The sequence below is a fragment of the Dermacentor variabilis genome, chromosome 9 (genome assembly GCF_050947875.1).
Source record: "Dermacentor variabilis isolate Ectoservices chromosome 9, ASM5094787v1, whole genome shotgun sequence".
Classification (NCBI taxonomy): Eukaryota; Metazoa; Arthropoda; class Arachnida; order Ixodida; family Ixodidae; genus Dermacentor; species Dermacentor variabilis.
This window is the reverse complement of record NC_134576.1, coordinates 74,902,957-74,915,870: the sequence shown is the minus strand read 5'-3', so window position 1 is coordinate 74,915,870 and position 12,914 is coordinate 74,902,957. Positions and strand designations below refer to the sequence as shown.

General features: G+C 42.2%; 1 protein-coding gene across 1 annotated transcript in view; it reads left to right on the top strand.

The window, feature by feature from the left end:
- The first annotated feature begins 3,510 nt into the window (after positions 1 to 3,510).
- The window catches only part of LOC142592807 (neprilysin-1-like), a 187,358-nt gene continuing 177,954 nt past the window's right edge, over positions 3,511 to 12,914 (top strand). The window contains exon 1 of the mRNA XM_075704488.1: positions 3,511 to 3,744. The gene's annotated coding sequence lies outside the window, so the exon portion shown is untranslated. The remainder of the gene's footprint in view (positions 3,745 to 12,914) is intronic.

The following is a 12,914-nucleotide window of genomic DNA, read 5'->3' as shown; positions in this document are numbered from 1 at the left end:
TGCACCAAAAAAAAAAAAATAGCGAGGGATATTTCGATGCTTTTGCGCAAAAAAGTGCACGAAAATTACAAGCTGAACATTAATTTATTTCAAAGCAGAGTAAAATTATTATTATTATTATTATTATTGTTGTTGTTGTTGTTCTTCTTCTTCTTCTTCTTCTTCTTCTTATTATTATTATTATCGAAATATGAAAAATTTTGTGAGCAGATAAAAAAAGTAACTAAAAAAGGAAAAGTTGCCCCTGGTTTACGGCCTACATAATGAGGGCGATTTCCTATGGGGACTGGTTGTGGAAAAGGAGCAAGCGTGCCCCGAAAAAATCTAGACTTGAAAACAGAATATAAGATTACGAGACTCTCTTGAGATCAACAAAGCGGCGGTATTTTTTAGATAGATTTAATAAAGCACACAAAAAATCTGTAAAAACTTGAGCTTTAATAAGTCAGCTCCGAGGCAGAAGTGCAGGACCTACAAATTTCTTAGAATCTTTTTTAGAGAAGCCAGATATATTGGTAGATACGTTCAATAAAATTTTCACACGATTTTCTAACACTGCGCAGTCGCAAAGACACACCTGCTCGCTCAAACGAACTGTTCAAGCATCTGCTTTTTTGGCCACGTTGTCGAAGGAAGACCTGAGGAGAATAATTTTTTGTTTCCGTCCTAATAAACAACCAGGTATAAGTGAGCTGGCTATTGCCACACTAGGAAGAAATTATGACACATTAGCGGACATACTGCTTTTTATGATTAATGGTTTTATAAGCACCGCATCAATTCGGGAGACATTAAAAACAGCAATTGTCAAGTCGCTGTATAAAGCAGCAAAAAAAGGTGATGTTGAAAATTATAGGCCTATCTCTGTTTTGCCTGTACTCTCCCAAATACTGGAAAAGTTTCTGTTCGATTGTATGACTTCCTTCTTAGAGAAATTTTCAGTCCTAACACCAATGCAGTCTGGATGTGTTGCTGAGCGAGGTAGTATTACATTGTTAGAAGAGTTCACCGATGAATTATATTCTGCTCTAAATAAGAACCTGTATAGTTGTGCTTTGTTTGTGGATTTAGCAAAGCGTTTGAAACTGTAAATAACGACATTTTATTAGAAAAGTTGTTTCGTTTGGGCTTCAGGGAACCATTCTTTGTTCTAATTTTGCAATTATTTACGTGACAGGTCACAGGTAGTCATGGTTAGTAAAGAAATTGTTAGTGTTAAAAAATATATTACAGCTAGGGTTCCATAGGGATCCGTACGTGTTGTCACCTCTGTTATTCAATTCATTTATGAACGACTTTCCCACGATAATTACAAAGGATACGGTATATAAATATGCAGATGATACGGTCCTACTCACACGCCATGTGCCTTATGAGAAAGCTATTAACGCTCCACAGAATGCAGTTCATAACGCCATGCAATGGTTTGAAGAAAATAGTGTATATATCGATGCTAAGAAAAGCAAAATCATGTGCTTTCGAAGTCCATTAAAAATTAAAAAAATATACTTGTCAATTTTTTACATGACGAGCATCATATATCATGTAAATTTACTGCTATAGAATACGTGGAGACATTCAAAGGCCTGGGTATAACGTTTCACAGCAGCGGCATGTCGTGGCAGCATCACATGGCGTTCTTATGTGGCAAATTACGGAGTGTTCCATATCTGCTTTTCAACATAAAGGGTTTAGTACCTCTATCGGTCGTGAAAATGGTAGTTCATGCACTAGCGTAAAGTGTGCTGAGGTATGGCATAACGTTCTTCGCCTTTTGTGCAGAGCGCTGGAAAATCGGATTGATAAATTACTAGAAAATATATTAAAACATGTTGCTTATGGTACCACACCATATTACAACAATATGTTTTGTGAATTAGGATTTTGCACATTCGAGAACTTATTTACCAGGACGGCTATTATGCGGCATAATTGGAGCGATTAATTCAAAGAGGCATATGTTGCACCTCGATTGTTAAGAAACAAATAATGTTTTAGAGTACCCTATTCCACTACTAAGTATGGAGAAGTGAGAAGAAGTGTATACATCTGAAAAATATTTAATGATTCGGCTTATGAATTCTTTTTGGCAACTTAAAGAAAGAACAGTTGAAGAAATTAACGATGAAATGTTGAATTTTAGTCGTGATACTTTGCTTTAGTTATTTATGCTTTTGTCTTTGCTTGCTATCTGATTGTCGTTTAATAGCTAATACTACCAATTCTTCTTCTGAAAGTTGGTAAAAATGTGTTATTATGTGAATGTCTACGTTTTCACCTATTATCAGTGGCGTAGCTAGGTCGTCTGGCACCCGGGGCCCATAGGTCTTCTGTCACCCCCCCCCCCCCCCGGGGTGTAGTCGAGGAAGGCGAGGATATCAACAAGTTCCGGGTGTCTTCAGACGTATATGACACCCCCCCCCCCCCCCCCCCCCCCACTGGCCCCTTGCGCCCGGGGCCCACGGCCCCCCGGCCCCCTCTATTGCTACGCCACTGCCTATTATGTAAGCATGTAACCACATCGCTGTACCTGCTCTGCCGGGCCTATTCGCCCAAGTCCTCATGGACTTAATAGGCCCGTTTCCTTGTATTGCCTTTGGAAGTGGGTACATATTTATTATTATTATTATTATTATTATTATTATTATTATTATTATTATTATTATTATTATTATTATTATTATTACTGCTCAGCATGGTCAATATGCCGGCGTTAAACATGACGTGACAGGAAGCATAGTGTGATAATTTTGGGGTGCTGTCTCCAGCCGTCTGTTGCCTGGGCCACGCTTCCCGCCGTTTCATGCAACCGCTGAGGGCATAAAAGTGTCGGTTAGTCTCTGTGGTATTTTATAAGTGTTGTCTGTCAGTCTCGGTGGAGATTATATTTTCCTTCAGTGGGCGCTTATAGGAATATGTTGAAGCCTGCTGCAAATTGCATGATTGCGTATTGCTAAAGCAGCAGCAGCAGCAACAACAACAAAGGACTCGGCGTTTTCCGTGCAGCTAGGGAAAATTCCTTATTGCCGCTGCTCTCTGCTGTGTCATTGAAGAATAGGGGGACGCTCGCCGATAATTTTAGATCGCATCAATAGAAGCTTCCAGAAAGTTATGCCGTTACTAAGCTGTTTTCGTACGGGCCCAGCCACCATTGTGCGCGAGCGATGAAATGTCTGCTGTCAGTTAAATCTACAGTTCTATCGCGCAGCGTTCTGAACCCTCGTATTCGTCTCGGCGGCTTCTCGGCGTCACTAAATTGTTCTAGTGCCTCATATATATATATATATATATATATATATATATATACGTGAAGAGATGGGGTGAACCGAGGGTCCCGATTTTTATTAGTCGTATCAGGTTTGTTGGCTGCTTATGATATGACTATATATATATATATATATATATATATATATATATATATATATATATATATATATATATATATATAAGAAAAATTATTAGGTGGGCCCAGACAGCGAAGCAGCCAGTAGAGGCAGCCTATAGGTCAGCTACAGCTGTATTTCAACGGCTCTGTGCCTTATTTATGCTCACGATTTTCGACGGGCGAGCTGAACTGCCTGCGTCGGCCCGCTTCGCAGATGGGCGAAAAATGCTGACCGGAGCTGCGCTAGTTGATAGGAATCGGGCCTGGGAAACGGTTGGTGATGGTCCACCTTTAGACTTACTTAGCGACTGTCGTCGGGAACTCTGAGACGACGCTTTCCTTCCGTTCATGCCTTCGCGGTGAGTCGTTGTTCAGCGCTTTTATTTGCGTATTGCAAAGTCACCGTGAAACCTGCGCATCCTATTACAGGACCCTTGACGACAACTGTTTACGGGTCCCTTAATTAGCCGAGCTTCGCGACGAAACGAAGTTGGAAAGAAATACGCCAACTTCTTGTTCGTGCGGTCGCATCTGAGATAACAAGCGCGGTGGCTGCAGACATCTTGAAATGATATGTACGGGTCCATTCGATCCGCCTGTATTTGATTCTGAACTAATTTAGCAAACGCTCCATTTCGCTATCCCTTTTTCACCAGTTCGTCATAGTGGTACCTACACATTGCCCTAGTTTCCGATGGTTCATGCTTCACGCAGGGCGAGTTCTGAGCATTCCATGCGCTCGGCGAAAAGTTAGTGTAGATTTCGTGCAGGTATAGTGTCGTTTAGGCAGTGTCGCTGCCTGAATATATACTGGCACTGAGGCAAGGGCCACGCGAGTTGAATAGCCCGCATATGGGCCGCTTGGTTCATAGGCGGAAACAGAACTCCGACGGGAACAACGACAACCAAGCACAAGAGGTAAAAAAAGCAAAGAAAAAGCAGCGTGTTTTTGTCGGGTGTTGTTCATACATGTGTGCTTCGTCTGTGCTCTGCTTATCGATCTCACGCACAGCCATTGCAAGCATTTATGCTGTGTTATTCATTAAGTCAGATCTGTTAGAGCACAGACTATGTGGAGTTTATTTAGGTGCAAGAGATGCGTGAAATGATCATGCATAGGGCCAGCTCGATTTCGATAAAGGACTCCCTGAGTCTTGTATCGAGTTTCGCCGACCACTGTCTATCAGGGATAGGCAGTTAGTAAATTAATGTTGTTAACCAACTGAACCGACCAGTGGAAGTCTCGGCTTCTAATTTCCGAGATCGGTGCATGCGATTATCTCGTGGGCCGATTAGCGCCGGCACTCGTTCGGAAGAGCCAGCGTTGCTTGCACATCGCAGTGCAGGTCAAAGAACGAAGAAGATGCCCAACGGAGAAGTGGAACTCTGCGGAGCGTGAGTTTTGACTTATTATTGTTTGCAGTATTGCAGTTTGCTAGATGGTAATTACTCTAAAAAGGTCTGTGCCCTTTGTGACGTACCTTGTCCCCTTTTCTTTCCCTAACGCTGCGCGCACGGGGTAGCCAGGTCACGAACGACATGCGCGTTATCAGCGTGACATAACATTCTTAATTGACTGGCAAATCGCGAGCGCAGATATTTCCGTAAAGGAATCTCAAACAAGACAGATTACTATTACTGTTGAGAGATGCCCCCAAAGGGCGTAAAATTGTTTTTGTGTGCATGATGGTAATTATGGTGGAAAAAAAAAGAAAAAAGAAACGGGATCTGTCGGGGTCATACAAAAAGGTAATGATGACGGCTCAGTTCCTCACTCTGTCGCAGGAACTTCGAGTAATGCAGTTCTGCGTGATGTTAACCAACACTTTTCGAAGGAAAAGTGTCCTAAGCAAATGAGGCTTCTTCGAAACTTAGTCTTTCCGTACGTTAACACTAGTTTTCTTCAGTGTTCCTTATTTAAGAACCAGTTGAAGCCAGGTGCTAATTTTAGCATTTTACAGTTATAGAACATTACTCTGTATAGTTTCGATTGTGTCCGTGGCCATCTCGTGCACGGGTGGCGTCATTGATTATTAGGTGGCAGCTTTGTAACAACATTAGCGCGCATCAATAAAAGGTTCCAGAAAGTTCCGCCATTATACCGGGTTGCCTTTGTACTGGCTCCAATGTCACGGTTTGAGCGCTGTGAATTACTGCCAGTTCACTGCGAATCTCTTTTACTCACATTTTCTTAGGTGAGTAACGGGTTGAGTTACTCTCACCGGTCTTCACCTTCGACGTCACAATGGCGCCTCTCATGAAAGTATATTTACTGCTTCATGAAATCAGCGTGCTCCGTATGGCACAGTCTGGGAAGAATCCGGAGAGGCAATCTATATGCCAGGTGAAAGACTATATTTCAAGTGAGGTGCGTATTATTCAAGCGAGCGATCTTCAATGGAAGCCGGTAGGCTTGTGATGGCCGTTGCGAAGACCAAGAAATGTGTTGCCTAGAGCATTCCGACTTTTCAGACACCGCGCCATCGATGCACCTGTTGGTTAAGTGCGCTTTTAGGCTTAGCTTGCAAGTTTCGTTGCGAGCTCTGAGGCCACGCTTTTTGCACCTACAAAACAGCTGAGGTAAGTTCTCTTCGGGCGTTTGCTTTCTCTAAGGTTGAAATATCAAAGCTAAAGTGATTATTTAGTCTATGGCCGCGACATTCATAGCTAACGTTAACAATAACGCACTGCATAGAATACAGAAAAAGGCAGTACGTTGTATACTAGATGTCCCTTACTTAATTAACGCATACTAGTACTCTATTTGAAAAGCTCAATTTGCTGTCAATACCTAACATTTATGAAAATATGTTATTACGAAATTATATCACTAGTATTAAAAGAAACACCGGCACCCTAAAACGTACTTCCAACCTAATAGCAAAACATAAGGCGGTCAATACAAGGAGTTCTTAAATATGGGAACTACCAAGGCCTAGAACAAATTATACTTATCAAATGCTACATTTTCGACTACCCTACCATTTAAACAAGGCAAACATAAAACAATGCTTATTTCCGTGCTAGCATAAACATATATCTAGATGCAACTATGTATATAGACACTTGAATGTTCTTTGAAAAGGTTCAGTTCTTGTATAATGATAATATTGTGCGTATCAAATTCTTCTGTATATGGTACTGTATGAAATATTTTCATATATTGCGTCAGATAATAGAGATGTACATAGTGCTAAATTTGTTTTATTATTTCTTGTTTATTTTGTGATGTATCCATGACTAGCTGTATTTATGAGACTCACTCATCATGTATGCTTTGCTTTTTTCTAATACTTGCTCATAGTTATCATGATTATTGTTTTCGCAGTTATTAGTGTGGAACTCCTATTTTTGCAATTGCTCTTGTATTTAACTGTGCTCATCATTTGTTGTATTTGTTGCTGCCTGTAAAAGGGGTCCATGGACCACGTCAAGCCTTGCTGGCTTTTTGTCCGCGGTCCTCAGCGTCAGTTGTATGTTGAAATAAATTTGACTTGATTTGATTTGATTTGAACTACGAGGCCACGCCTTTCTATAGCTGTACAAGCAGCTCTCTTTCAGCATTTTCAATACCGTGGATTGCTATAAGTCACAGACACCTCGAAACTGCACGGTTATAACGGGGCACCCGACGACCGCATACGAGGCACGTATAGGTGTCGCGCGCCCAAAGAAGTTCCAATTAAATACGGTCACTTTTTGTCCCCACGATAAGAAGCACGGTGATCACATGCATTCCAAGGTGTTATGTGCATAGTGGGATTGGTTGATGCGCGGATGCGTATGAACGAACAGCACTCATACAGGCAGAATGCTACATATGCACCTTGCGCTTCTCCCTACTGGGGTTTTACGTGCCAAAGCCACGATCATCCTTCTTAACAAATTATAAAAAGTACGGTGTGCTCGGAACCGCCCATTCGTTTCATAAATCTTATCTTTCCAACAGGTCGCAGTTTGTAGATACTGGTAACGCGAAATCTTCAAGGAAGCCAGTTATCACTGGCGTGTCGCAAGGAAGCATTTTGGGGTCACTCTTATTTTGATTTACATAAATGACATACACTGCACAGATAATGCTATATTTGTTTCGTATACTGATGACGCAACCGTTTTTATTACAGGCAACTTGGAATCAGATATAGAAATGAAGGCTATCAAGACGCTGTCTGATTTAGAACGTTGGGTCACGGTGAACTGTTTTAAGATCAACGCTAAGAAAACGTAAGTAATTTTGTACATGCCTAGAGGTAAAAGGTTGATCACTAATATAACTTTGTGTCTGGACTGTCAGCAGTTAGAGATGAACAGCATTCTGTTAATATCCTTGGAGTAAATTTTTCAAAGCACCTTACCTGGAATGAGCCCCCCCCCCCCCATATTAATTACTTCCATTCCAAGTTGTCATCTGCCATTGGTGTCATTGCACGTATGCGACGCATTCAGTTTCAGTTTATTATTCTTTAAATACAATGAATTGGTAAGAGGCAATATACAGACGAGGGTCCCAAAGTCAAAGACGGCAACGGGACCCTCTGTTAATAATAACAATGTAGAGATGTATTGAAGAAGAGCAAACTAACTAAAAAAAAACGCGATCGCGAAAATACAACATAGAAGAAGGAGATCAATGAAAACAAATTGAATGTATACACGCCTATAGTGTATAAAAAGCTGTCAATACATGCAAATGACAAATGTAGTCTAATGAATAATCTAATCTTAGTTACACATGTAAAAAAAAACTTAAGGGCATGACTAAATGTATGAAAGGATGAAATTTTAACGCTGACGGGTAAAGCATTCCACAGTGTTATGGCAGCGAATGATGATGTCATTTTTCCATAGTTCCAATGAACCATAGGTACTAAAAAACTGGAGTTACGCGCAAACCTGGTATTATTGTTATTGATGAGGTGCCTGGAATCAATGAATTTGTATGTGAGCTGTTTAGTAAGTAATTTATAAAACATAATTAATAGATGATAGTTGAACAAGTTCGTTTCAGCAATGATGTTATTTTCACGAAGTAGTAGAGTAGCACTCGCGAAAAACCGAGTGTTAGTGATAATACGTATTGTTTGATTTTGTAAGAGCTGAATAGACGAGATATGACAGTTATATGTGTTTCGCCAGAAAGCAATGGCATAATTAATGTGACTGTGTATAAAAGGTGAAGTATAATGCTAATAATGTGTCTTTAGAGAAATATGTTCTTGACCTTATTAATTCTCTAATACCGAAGGTACACTTTTGCTTAATGAAGGCATTGTGTTGAGAAAACTTAAGGTTAGCATCTAATTTGATGCCCAAAAATTATACACAGTCAGAGACGGGAATGTGATGACCATGTAGAGTTATCTCAGGCAAGCCAGGTAGTATTCTTTGGTTGAACCGAAAACCATAAATTGAGTTTTTGTAGGATTGATAATTAAATGATTGGACGAACACCAAGCAACAATATGGTCAAGCTCATTGTTTAGTTTAAGAACTAAGTTTGTTAAAGAATTGTCACGCATCGAGATACTAGTATCGTGTCCGTATAGCACACAATGTGCCGACTTAAGACACGTGGGTAAATCATTCATATATGTTGAGAATAGTGAGGGACCTGATATGGAGCCTTGTGGTATACCTTGGGTAATAACTTTGGTATCAGAATAAGCACCTCCAAAAGAAAACTGTTTATTCTCTGTCATATCATATTCCTACTAAGAGAAGGAATTGCTATATAATGCTCTGTTGGTATCTATCATGCTGTAATGTATCCGGGTGTGGGGCACGGTGCGACAAATTTGCATAAGATACATTTGGTGCAGAAAAGGGCCGTGCGTTACATAGCTGATGTACGTTATGCTTGGTCCACAGGTAGCCTCTTATTCTAAATGTGAAATTCTTTTTCGTTTTTGCAATATAGGTTGATGTTTTGTTATAAAGGTCTCGTTAAATTTGGTATTGATGATGTATTACCTGGCAAGACTACGTGTAAATACTAGTGTTCGTCAGACCAGACATAAAGAGATATAATTCGTACCCACCCATACCCCTTCCTATGAGGAACAATGTTTGTCTTACACACTTCCTTCGCAGCTAAATTTATGAAACCGACAAGATTTTGATCCTTCGTGCAACCGAAACTGTCTCATCAAACGCTCTTGCCAGCTTATTTATTAGCAAGGCTAGTATATGCCTTCCATTTTTTTTCCTGTACCTGTTGGCCGCTGCTGTTCATGATGTTAGCTAACTGTGCTGCCAATTTTTGTATCGTGATTACCGATTCGTTGCTTTCTTTCTGTATTACGCGTCACTCTCCAATGCTTGTCCACTATGCAATGCTAATGTATGACGAACCGACATCTTGCTGTTCTGCCAACTTGTAAGGGGTCGGAACCTCGTCAAGCTGTTCGAGCTTTTAGTCCCGTACTCCTCCTTTTCAAAGGAAATAAAAAAAGATATGGTTGATTGAATTATTGGTACGAACATGAGGCGCACGCCGTAATGGGGTGGGGGACTCCATATTAATTATGACCACATTTAACGCGCACCAAATGCACGGCCCACAGGCGTTTTCGCATTTCGTCGCCCTCTGGCAAACATCTCGGCCTTTCATTTATCTTATTCCCCTCTCTCTTTCTCTCTCCCATCAGAATGTAGCAACCACGGCCGGGATTTGATCCCGTGTCTTCAGGGTCATCACCGGAGCGCCAAAGCCACTACACCACCACGGTGCGAAAGCACCTTGTAGCGAAGCATTCCACAGTTGACAGAAGCGCCGGAACGCACACGACACACAGCCTATGCCGAGCGGCGGAAGCAAACTCTGAGGGATGCGATGCACATTCACGGTGACGTGTCGAATTGCACATAACGAAACCAAGTTTGTCCGAGACATGAAAACATGTGTGCTCCGCATGACTCGACTTGCTTGCGTTCGGGATTCCCGTGCTTCAGCTTGGCAAAAGGTGGGTACGTAACACAGAGACCAAGGACGAAGGTCGTGTCATTGTCAACTGGGCGGCTTCGTGGCGCCAGTAGAGCTTTTAGTGCGTAAAAAAAATTAGGTGGTCTCAGACAGTGAAGAAGCCAGTAGAGTCAACCTATACGTCAGAGACAGCTGTATTTCAGCTGCTCTTCGCCTTATTTATGCTCATGGTTTTCGGTAGGCGAGCTGGACCGCTGGTGACGGCCCACTGCGCATTGGGGAATAATGCTGACCGGAGCTGCGCTACTTGATAGCAACCGGGCCTGTGAAACGGTTGGTGATGGTCCACATTTATATGCTTAGTTTGCGACTGTCGTTGAGAACTCTGAGACAACGCTTTCCTTCCGTTCATGCATTCGTGGTAAGTCCTTGTTCAATACTTTTGTTTGCGTACTGCAAAGTCACCGTGAAACATGCGCATCTTATTATAGGACCCTTGACGACAACTGTTTACGGGTCCCTTAATTACTCGACCTGCGCGACGAAACGAATTTGGAAAGAAATTCGCCAATTTCTTGTTCGTGCGGTCGTATTTCAGCTAAAAAGCGCGGTGACTGCAGACTTTTTGGAATGATATGTACGGGTCCATTCGATCCGCCTGTGTTTGGTTCTGAACTAATTTAGCAAGCGCTCCATTTCGCTATCCTTTTTTCACCAGTTCAACATGGCGATATACCTGCACATTGCCGCTAGTTTCACATGGCACTTGCTTCGTGCAGGGCGAGTTCTCAGCATTCCATGCGCTCGTCGGAAAGGTAGGGCAGAGCTCGTAGAGGTATAGTGCCGTTCCCGCGCTGCCTGACTGTATACTGGCACTGAGGCAAGGGCCACGCGAGTTGAATAGCCCGCATATGGGCCGCTTGGTTCATAGGCGGAAACAGAACTCCGACGGGCACAATAATAACCAAGAAGAAGCGGTTAAAAAAAGCAAAGAAAAAGCAGCGTGTTTTTGTCGGGTGTTGTTGATCCATGTGTGCATCGTCTGTGCTCTATTTATCGGTCTCGCGCGTAGGAAATGCAGGCATTTATGCGGTGTTATTCATTAAATCAGACCTATTAGAGCATAGGCTATGTGAAGTCTATTTAGGTGCAAAAGACCTGGGAAATGAATATGTATTCTGTCAGCTCGATATCGACAAAGGACTCATTGAGTCTTGTATAGGGTTTCGCCGACGACTGTGTATCAGGGATAGGCAGTTATTGAATTAAAGTTGTCAAGCAACTGAACCGACCAGTGGAACCCTCGGATTCTAATTTTCGAGATCGGTGCATGCGATTATCTCGTGGGCCGATTGGCGCCGGCAATGGCTCGCAAGAGCCAGCGTTGCTTGCACATCGCCGTGCTTATCAAGGAACAAAGAAGATGCCCAACGGAGAAGTGGAACTCTGCGGCGCGAGAGTCGGCTTATTATTGTTTACAGTGTTGCAGTTTGCTAGATGGTAATTTCTCTAAAAAGGTCTGCACCCTTTGTGACGTATCTTTACCCTTTGTGACGTATCTTCACCCTTTGTGAAGTATCACATACCCCTTTTCTTTCCCTAACGCTGCGCGCCCGGGGCAGCCATGTCACGAACGACATGCGCGTTATCAGCGTGACATAACATGCTTAATTGACTGGCAAATAGCCAGCGCAGATATTTCCAAAAAGGTATCTCACAGATTACGATTACTATTGTGAGGCGCCCCGAAAGAGCGTAAACGTTTTATGTGTGCATGATGGTTATAATGGTGAGAAAAAAAAAAGAAAAATGAGGCGGGATTTGTCGGGTTCATGCAAAAAGGCAATGACCACGGCTAAGTTCCTCACTGTGTTGTTGCAGGATATTCGAGTAATACATTTCTCCGTGATGTTAACGACCACATTTGGAAGAAAAAGTTCTCGGAAACCTAGTGTTTCCATACGTTAACAATAGTTTTCTTCAGTTTTCCTTCTTTAAGAACAAGTTGAAGTCGGGTGCTAGTTTTAGCATTTTACAGTTACAGAACATTATACTCTGTATAGTTTCGATTGTGTCCGTGGCCATCTCGTGCACGGGTGGCGTCATTGATTATAAGGTGGCAGCTTTGCAACAACTTTAGCGCGCATCAATAAAAGGTTCCAGAAAATTCCACTATTATACTGGGTCGCCTTTGTACGGGCTCAGATGTCGTGGTTTGACCGCTGTGAATTGCTGCCAGTTGACTGCGAATCTCTTTTACTCACATTTTCTTAGGTGAATAACGGGTTGAGTTACTCTCACCGGTCTTCACCTTTGACGTCAGAATGGCGCCTCTCATGAAAGTATATTTACTGCTTCATGGAAATCAGCGTGCTCCGTATGGTACAGTCTGGGAAGAATCCGGAGAGGCAATCTATATGCCAGGTGAAAGACTATATTTCAAGTGAGGTGCGTATTACTCAACCGAGCGATCTTCAATGGAAGCCGGTAGGCTTGCGATGCCATTGCGAAGACCAAGGAATATGTTGCCTGGAGCAGTCCGACTTTCCAGACACCGCGCCATCGATGCACCTGTTGGTTAAGTGCGCTTTTAGGCATAGCTCTGCA